At 50.9% G+C, this 9,692-nt stretch overlaps 1 long non-coding RNA gene across 1 annotated transcript; it reads left to right on the top strand.

Moving 5' to 3' along the window:
- Positions 1-4,842: 4,842 nt before the first annotated feature.
- On the top strand, positions 4,843-8,648 carry LOC120399657. Its single transcript, XR_005595284.1, has 3 exons — positions 4,843-4,979; positions 7,063-7,225; positions 7,619-8,648. It is a non-coding gene; the product is annotated as an uncharacterized LOC120399657 (long non-coding RNA).
- The last annotated feature ends 1,044 nt before the right edge of the window (positions 8,649-9,692 follow it).

Here is a 9,692-nt window from a genome sequence, read left to right as displayed (position 1 = left end):
ATCCTGGATGATATCTCGCTGCTGCGGGTCACCTGGGAAGAGCAGGAAGGTCTTCTACAGCAATGCGGATTCCGCCCTGGCCCCTATGCAGCTTGCCTGTGTGCAGCAATGGTCCCCCCCACTCCTCGCGGCACAGTGGCGCGGACGCATTAGCCTGACTGGGACAAGGACCACAGTGGCTCTCCCAATAAACTTGCGCAAGCGCATTGCACACACTCTGACTGAAACTTTTGAAGAGATTACCGAGGCCGATTACCGCGACATGATAGACCACATCAATGCGCTATTCCACATCTAGGCATGCATGCATGCATGCAGAACCCTCCCTCCTCTCCCGAAAAATTTCCATCCTGAAAATAAAAAGCCGCTTACTGGGAACCCGCTCCTCTGTTTGTCCTCCACCAAGTACCGGCTGCTGTGACTGGCTACCTTCCTCCTGGCTTGAGAAGAGCTCCTGGCTGCATGCCTCCTGGGACTCCAGGGTGTCTCCCCACACCCCAGTACCCTCACTCTCGGTTTCCTCCTCCCCCCTGTCCTCCTCCCCCCCCGCTCTGAAGTGTCCATCGTGGTCCTCGGATTGATGGTGGGGTCACCCCCAAGTATCACGTCCAGCTCTTTGTAAAAACGGCAGGTCGTGGGGGCAGCGCCGGAGCAGCGGTTTCCCTCACGGGCTTTGCAATAGGCACTCTGCTACTCCTTCACTTTAACCCTGCACTGCAGCACGTCCCGGTCATGGCCCCTTTCCAGCATGGCCTTTGATACCCGCCCAAAGGTATCATAATTCCTACGGCTGAAGCAGAGCTGGGACTGCACAGCTTCCTCCCCCCCAAACACTGATGAGGTCCAGCAACTCGCCATTGCTTCATGCTGGGGCTCGTTTGGCGCGTGGAGACATGGTCACCTGGAAAGATTCACTGATTGCACTCCACACCTGCCAAAGAATTAGTGGGGTCAATCTAGGTGCTAAAGGAGCACTCAAGGAAGACAAGGCTGTTGCAGAGAAGCTAAATGAATTTTTTGCATCTGTTTTCACTGCATAAGACGTGAGGAAGATTCCCACACCTGAGTCATTCTGGAAAATTACTTGCAAAAATGTTCAGCTGAGAGAGAGAGAGAGAGAGAGAGAGAGGAGTAAAACATTGTTTTACCCATGTTAAAAATTTCTGGTGACCTTTTCTTTAAGCTCTAGCACCTCCATGCTTTGGAGCAGGGACTTGAGATTGGATGAGGAGCCAAAGAGGGAGATTAGGGTAAATAGATTGGATGCAGAGCTGGGAGGGGAATGACTGAGACTGGCTGGGCAAGAAGATGGGGATTAGGCATAGGGAATGGGAGAGAATTGGGATTCAAACAGTGAGCCTGGAGAGGGAGACTGGGACTGGGATGTGAAGCCTGGGGAGTGGATACTGGGACTGGGTAGACAAGAAGAATGGGACTGTGACAAGGAGCTAGGAATAGGGAGGAGACAGGACTAGGACAGGACAGAATGTATCAAACTTGAGAGAAAACAGGAAGATGTGCCTGTGCCCACTAGAGCACAGTCGACACCAGAGCCTGGAATGGAACCCAAGATTCCTGAGTCTCACCATTCCTCTGCTGTCAGCAGGTATCTGTGAAACCCACTGACAAAGTACTGGTCCACATAGGGGATGACAACCTACTATTGCTATCATTTCAGCTATTAGGTCAAGTGACAGAGGTCTGTGGAATGGATCAAAAGGCTCCAGCCCTGCTGAGGACTCATGTGCATTTCAACATGATGCCACATGATGGAATTTCTATTTTTTCAGTTTGTTTTTGGCAAACCTAGGAAATTACACAAAAACTACATTAAAAGAACTTCATTAAGGTTGCAGGTTTGAGCAGTCAGAAGTGAGGAAATGCCAGATTTAAGGTTGTCTGTGAAGTCTTAATTCTGCCCCCTTGTGGGTATGCACTGTGATACATATTCACCAGGTGATATCAGAACATAAGAACACCCATACTGGGTCAGACCAAAGGTCCATCTAACCCAGTATCCTGTCTTCTGACAGTGGCCAATGCCAGGTGCCCCAGAGGAAATTAACAGAACAGGTAATCATCAAGTGATCCATTCCTTGTCGCCCATTCCCAGCTTCTGGCAAACAGAGGCTAGGGATACCATCCCTGACCATCCTGGCTAATAGCCATTGATGGACCAATCCTCTATGAACTTATCTAGTTCTTTCTGAACCCTGTTATTGTCTTGGCCTTCACAACATCCTCTGGCAAGGAGTTCCACAGGTTGACTGTGCATTGTGTGAAAAAAATACTTCCTTTTGTTTGTTTTAAACCTGCTGCCTATTAATTTCATTTGGTGATCCCTAGTTCTTGTGTTATGAGAGGGAGTAAATAACACTTCCTTATTTACTTTCCTCCACACCAATCATGATTTTATAGCCCTCTATCATATTCCCCCTTAGTCATCTTTTTTCCAAGCTGAAAAGTCGCATTCTTATTAATCTCTCATCTTATGGCAGCCATTCCATACCCCTAATAATTTGTATGCCTTTTTTTTTAACCTTTTCCAATGCCAATGTATCTTTTTTGAAAAGGGGTGACCACATCTGCATTCAGTATTCAAGATTTGGGCATACCATAGATTTATATAGAGACAATATGATATTTTCTGTCTTATTATCTATCCCTTTCTTAACGATTCCCAACATTCTGTTCACTTTTCTGACTGCCACTGCAGATTGAGTGAATGTTTTCAGAGAACTATCCACAATGACTCCAAGATCTCTTTCTTGAGTGGTAACAGCTAATTTAGACCCCATCATTTTATATGTATAGTTAGGATTATGTTTTCCAATGTGCATTACTTTGCATTTATCACCATTGAATTTCATCTGCCATTTTGTTGTCCAGTCACCCAGTTTTGTGAGATCCTTTTGTAGCTCTTTGCAGTCTGCCTGGGACTTAACTATCTTGAGTAGTCTTGTCTGATCTGCAAATTTTGCCACCTCACTGTTTACCCCTTTTTCCAGATCATTTATGAATACATTGAATAGGACTAATTCCAGTACATACCCCTGGAGGACACCACTATTCATCTCTATGAAAACTGACCATTTATTCCTACCCTTTGTTTCCTGTCTTTTAACCAGTTACTAATCAATGAGAGGACCTTCCCTCTTAGCCCATGATTGCTTACTTTGCTTAAAAGCTTTTAGCAAAGGACCTTGTCAACGGCTTTCTGAAAATCTAAACACACTATATCCACTGGATCCCCCTTCTCCACATGCTTGTTGACCCTCTCAAAGAATTCTAGTAGATTGGCGAGGCATTTCCCTTTTCAAAAAACATGTTGACTCTTCCCCAATAACTTATGTTCATCTATGTGTCTGACAATTTTGTTCTTTACTATAGTTTCAACCAATTTGCCCGGTACTGAAATCAGGCTTACTGGCCTGTAATTGTTGGGATCACCTCTGGAGCCCTTTTAAAAAATTGTCGTCAATAAAACTATCCTCCAGTCATTTGGTGCAGAAGCTGATTTAAATGCTAGGTTACAGACCACAGTTAGTAGTCCTGCAATTTCACATTTGAGTTCCTTCCGAACTCTTGGGTGAATACCATCTGGTCCTAGTGGACCAGACGGATATAAGCCCCAACAATCACCTTCACCTCTGGGTTTCTGGCCCTCAAAGCCTAAACCATTTGGATTATCTGCCCAATCACCTAAACTGCCCTGTCTTTCCCTCCTAGGGCCTTGTCCTATGTGCTCAGCCTGGCCCTTTCCGGGCTTGTCCTTGACCTTTAAAGGACAGGCCCCTCTCAGGCCTGCTCCCCATTAGACATATGAGCAGAGCCGTGAGTAGGACAGGAAGGTGACCCAGCAGCAGAGAGACTGATATTGGAATGCTGCATCCAGTTTTGGTGTCCACCTTTGAAAAAGATGTTGAAAAAATTGGAGATTGGGCAGCAAAGAGACACAACATGTTTTGAGGGCTGGAGAAAAATGACTTCCAGTGAGCTATTGAAAGAGCTCAACCTGTTTAGCTCATAAAAAAGATCAGGCGGTGACTTCATTGAAGTGTTGAAGTGCCTTCATGGAGGGAAAATATATTGGGTATTAAAGGGCTCTTTAATTCAGCAGAGAAATGCATAACAAGACCCAGTAGGTGGAAACTGAAAAAAAGACAAATTCATATTAGAAATAGAATCATAGCTTATTAGGGTTGGAAGGGACCTCAGAAGATCATCTAGTCCAACCCCTTGCTCAAAGCAGGACCAATCCCCAAATGGCCCCCTCAAGGATTGAACTCACAACTCTGGGTTTAGCAGGCCAATGCTGAAATAAGACGTAAATATTCAACAGTCAGGATGATTCACCAAAGGAACAAAGTACCAAGGGAAGTGGTGGATTCTCCATCTCTTGATGTCTTCTAAGGAAGACTAGATGCCTTTCTGGAATGTGTTTGTTCAAAAACTAGCTGTTGTGCTACACAGGAGGCCTGCTCTAATTGTCTCTTCCGGCCATAATGTTTGCTAATTTATGAAAAACTGAGTGTGGCATGGAGAGGAACCTCTGATATTTTACTGTGTAGCTTTCTTCCCAGACTCAACAATCATTGAGTGGGATGATCCACAGAGAGTAGCTCAGACATCCAGTGTGGCTGGCCAGAGGCATGATATCAGCACTGCAGCGGGGGGGCGGGTGGCAGTGACATCACAAGGGCCTTTGGCAGGACCCCAGTCTATTGGGCAAAGGTGGTGGGGAGGTGGTGACCTCACAGAGAGATCCTGACATCAGCCAGGCAGGACTAGGGCGCAGGGCCAGGGCAACCTCAGAGACCCCTGTGGCTTTGCCTCAGCAAGTCTCCTCCACAAGGTCTCTCCTTGAGGACTGAGAGAGAATTCTGGTTCACGTACATGAGCGCAAGGAGGAACCTCTTTCGAGTTTTCTCATTTCCTTTTACTGATTTTGCTAGAAAACAGACATCCCTGTTTACAAGGTAAGGGCCTCAGACAGCTTTGGAATCTCTTCAATCTGATCCATCAGGTGCGGGCTGAATGCTAGGTTGAGGTGGCAGAATCAATCACTTGATTGAGGTGGCAGAATTTTATTTCCCACCTAGGACTTTGTCCCCTAGAACCACTGAGGACATTGGGGTTTCTCCTTTTTGGTTTCCCTCGCTCCTTTCTAGTCTTCTCTTGCTTCTTTTGTCTTTTTTCCCTGCTCTCCTCCCACCACCAGGAGCTCTGTGTGTGTGTGGAGTGTGTGTGTGTGGGGGGGGGAGGTGGTTGCTCTCCAATTCTCTCTCTTTGTGGGAGGCCCTCAAAAAGAGGTGGGGCTGGAATAGTACTCAGAGAGTGATCTCTTCCGATGACCTGGGCCATTTTTTGGGCTATTTGATGAGAACCCTCAGCCTCCCTCCCCTCAAAATCTCAACTCTGATTGGCTGAGCAGGGGGTTCTCTTTAAGACCAAGTAAATAATTCATAACCAATTATATGTTTGATGAATTTTGATACTTCTCTCCATTAATTGTCTCTGAGCAGTTTATGATTCTCTCCAACATTCTAGTTCTTCTAAAATACTTGCTGAAGCATTACTATGAACAATTGTTGGTCTATAGCTCATTTCAGAGCACTTTCTTCTGATCATTCAGTGTATGAAATTCAAGATGTGATGGTTAGTTTGCAAGGCAGGACTCCTAGGTCCTATTCCCAACTCTGCCACTGACTGGCTGTTTGACCTAAGACAAGTCACTTCTCCTTTTTCAGCCTTAGTTTCCCTCTCTGTCAAGTAGAGATAACAATCCTCTCCTACTTACCTCAGGGTGGGTGGAGGATGGGGATCCATTGGAGAGTGTCACTAGGAGCAGTGCAGAATATGAGGTTTCCCATCAGGTTGAGCTGTATCAGATTATGACATAATATAATAGCTAGAAGGTTCTATTTCATTTGTATTTTATTATTTTGAAATTTTTAAGAGTGGCAAGTACTTCGCTCAGACTGAAGCATCTCATCTAATTTTCTAGATCACAGTGTCTGCTCTTTGTGTGCTACAAGACAATTTAACATACTGTCATGCACAGGTGATGCTTTTGTTTGCAACAAAATATATTTGGAAAGGATTTTCATCCAATTTGTTATGAATTAAAGAAACAAACTGGTTTAGTCTGAATGGGATTTCCTGACAGAAAACGACTTTCATGAGAATGTTCCCACCATCTGGATTCCTGGGCTCTATCTCTGTCTCTGGGGGCTTCTTATCTGTTAGATAGAACAGGAGTTGAGACTGTTGTCGGGCTCTGCCACTGCCTGGCTGTGTGGGACCTTGGATAGGTTGCTTCCCTTCTCTGTACCTCAGGATGCCCATCTGTCCCATGGGAATAGGGACAATTCTCTAACTCCAGGCAGCAGTGAGCCTGGGTGAGAAGGGGCGTTAAAGCCCTCTGTGAAGGAGAAAGGGGTGTTTCCAGGTGTTGAGGGCCAAGGAATTCTAAACGTTGCTAAAATGGCTGGTCTGTGGATAGAAGAAATGTTTGGGGCCAAATTTTAACCATTTTCTTTTTTAAAGCCCATTCAGGGATGTGAGTCTCACTGAGCCATAGAGACAGGGAGCAACTTGCCCAAAGTCCCACAGGTCAATAGGAAAACCAGCAATGGAACCCAGGAGTCCTGCCTCCCAATGCCCTGCTCCAGTCACTACAGCAGAACACACTCCCTCTCAAAGGCAGGGGGACCGGACGTGAGGACCTGGTTGTAATTGCAGCTGTGGGAGGGAGTGTGCAGCAGTGGCTAGTGAAGGGGCCTGGAAATAAGAACTGCTGGGCCCCATCCATGCCTCTGACACTTGGCGTGACCCTGAGGCAGTAGCTTCCCCTCCCCAGGCCTGCTTCTCATCAGTAGGGTTGGGGTCCTGTCCCTACAGCCCAGGAGGGTTGGGAGGCTTCATGAAGGTGTGTAAAGTGCCGGGATGTCAGGAGGTAGGAGGCGCTGTCACCCCCACACTAGGGCAATGTTCTGCACCCCCTGCTGCTGGCTGAGCTTCTCCGTCCCTTGGCAATAAGACAGACTCTTGTTTTCACAGCCAATCACCCAGTATCATCACCCTGCCTGCTGGCTGGGCAGGGTAACTCCTCAGGTCACCACCCTCTCCAGCCTGCCTTGGGCTTGGGAAGTGAGGAGGAGGGCGAGGGACAGCTGGCGACCCTGAACATCTGCCATCCATCGCGCTCCATCACCTAGAGCAAGTGAGTGGCATTAGGGTTCCCTGGTGGTTTCCCCTGTCTATCTGGAGAGAGACAGAAATAGGGGGAGAGAATCTCTCCCAAAGGAGATTTGATTTGCAAACAGCCCCCAAGTGCCCCCCGCTCTCAGACTGGGCAGGGGCTTCTCCAGAGCCATCTCCAGTGTATTTGGAAATGAGAGGCTCTGAGCTGGGCCAGACCCTGTGAGCTGCTGAGCATGGAAATCAATGGGGAACGAGGGGGCCCTCGGCTTCCTGTGCCTAGGGACTTTGTGTCTTTGACGTGGAGAATGGTCCCTGAGGTGGGAAGGGGGAACATTAACCCTGCTCTCCCCACCACATCCCTGTCCTTCCCTCGAGTGGCAGCAGGAGTCACCTTGTCCCCTTCTCTCCCTAGTCAGGGACCCCCAGGGACTCAGAGGAGGAGGAGGAATGGGTGGACGTGGTCAGAGAGGAAGCTGCTCTCAAGTGATCAGAGAGCAGCTTCCAGGCAGAGAAAAGGTACAAATTAAGTACAAAGTTCTCCAGCTGGGCTGGAACCGAGATTGTCCTGCCCCTTCCCAGCATTTCCCACTCCCTTCAGAGGGCCTTGTCCCTAATGATCCACCACCCCAATGGGGACCTTTCTCCTCCATGATCTGGGACCCCCCAAGATGAGAGTGTTTCTCACACATCAGCCGGGGTCTTCTCCACACACAGGCACTGTCCCAGTTCCTCACCCTGCCTGTGTAGGAGTCATGGGTGATTTGAACAATGGGCGGGTCCCCACTGTCCCCCATGGAGGTCTGATCCCTGGAGCTGGTGTGGGTGGGGCAGGGAGGTCCTTGGCTAACAGGCTCTCTCTACCCTAACTCCACTTCTGGCCCAGCAGCTCATGTTCCTGCACGCCATCCACCCCTCACGTCTAGGGCTGGCTCTAGGTTTTTTGCCGCCCCAAGCAAAAATTTTTTTGGCTGCTCCCCCACCCCAGCCCTGGGCTCCCCCTGCCCACCAGTGCCCCCCCCCCCGCCACCTTAGTACTGGGCTTTCTCTTCTCCCCCCACCCACACCCCAGCTGCCCCAGCACTAGGCTCCTCACCCCTAAACGTGGGATCCGCTACCAGCACATGGCGGCTGAGCTCTGGCCCAGCCCCGACTCCGTCCCCATGCGGGTGGAGCTGCTGGGCGGCACGGAGCGGGAGTACTTCCAGGTGGCGGTGCAGCTACGGGGCGGCACGGAGAACACAGCCCCCTCCCTGGGCTTTGTGGCGCTGCTGGTGGCCAAGGTGGATCAGTTCATGCTCACCGCCCTCACCCTTGACATGCTGGCGGCCGAGGACCTGGAGAGCCCCCTGGACCTGCTGCTCTTCAGACTCACCATGCCCTGGCCCAGCCCCGGTGGGTAGGAAGGCGAGGATCTCCGGCTGCGAGGCTATCTGCTCAGCACCGATGAGCCCAGCTGGCCGCTCACCTCCTCACCCACTCTGGGAGCCCCTCTCACCGCTGCAGCCCGGGCTCAGCTCCAGGGGACCCCGCTTCCCTCCCTTGCCTTGTCAGCGAATGAGCTGGGATTTGCACCGTCTGCCCAGCCCAGCGGCGCCCTGCACAGCCCACTCAGGCAGGGAAATGCCACGCCACCCTGGGGAGACTCAGAGCGGCAGTGGCAGCAGGACCCCTCCCTGCATCCCAGGCTCCACTTCCCTCCCTCCCCGGCTCCTCACACACTCCGGGAGCCCCTCTCGCTGCCGCAGCCCGGGCCCTGGAGCCAAGCGCGGGCTGCGGGGGCGGTGAGAGGGGCTCCCGGAGTGTGTGAGGAGCCGGGGAGGAAGGGGGAGCCGAGCCCGGGTTGCGGCTGTGAGAGGGGCTCCCGGAGTGTGTGAGGAGCCGGGGAGGGAGGGAAGCAGGGCCTGGGATGCAGGAAGCGGGGAGGGATCCTGCTGCTGCTGTCGCTCAGTCTCCCTAGGGCGGCATGGCGTTTCCCCACCCGAGTGGGCTGTGCAGGGCGCCGCCGGGCTGGGCAGGGGGCGCGGATCCTGGCTCGTGCGCTGACAGGGCGAGTGGCTTTTTGCCATTCCAAGCAAAAAAAAAAAAAAAGAGGAGGGGGTTGCCGCCCCTTAGAAAGTGCCGCCCCAAGCACATGCTTGGAGGGCTAGTACTTAGAGCCGGCCCTGCGCGTGTCTCACTGCACAGCAGAGAGGGCAGGACATGCTGGAGCTGCACTGCTGCAAGGCAGCTGTGGTGGAGAGGATTGTGGTGAGTGAGACATGGTGCCACCCGGCAGCTGGAGGGAGGAGAGAGACATGGGACAGGTAGGGGTCTCCCTGTGCCAATGGATGGGGGCTGGGTGGAACTGGAGGGGGAAGCAGAGAGCAGGAATTGCTGGGGGTGAGGACTGGGAAGAAGAGACGTGAGAAATTCTGAGATTGGTCATTGGGGGAATCCTGGGGCTGGAGGGGCAGCTGAGGCTGGGGGACAAGGAATCAGATGGTCCC

This window comes from Mauremys reevesii, linkage group 2 (assembly GCF_016161935.1).
Source record: "Mauremys reevesii isolate NIE-2019 linkage group 2, ASM1616193v1, whole genome shotgun sequence".
NCBI lineage: Eukaryota > Metazoa > Chordata > Testudines > Geoemydidae > Mauremys > Mauremys reevesii.
This window is presented reverse-complemented; position numbering and strand designations above follow the sequence as displayed.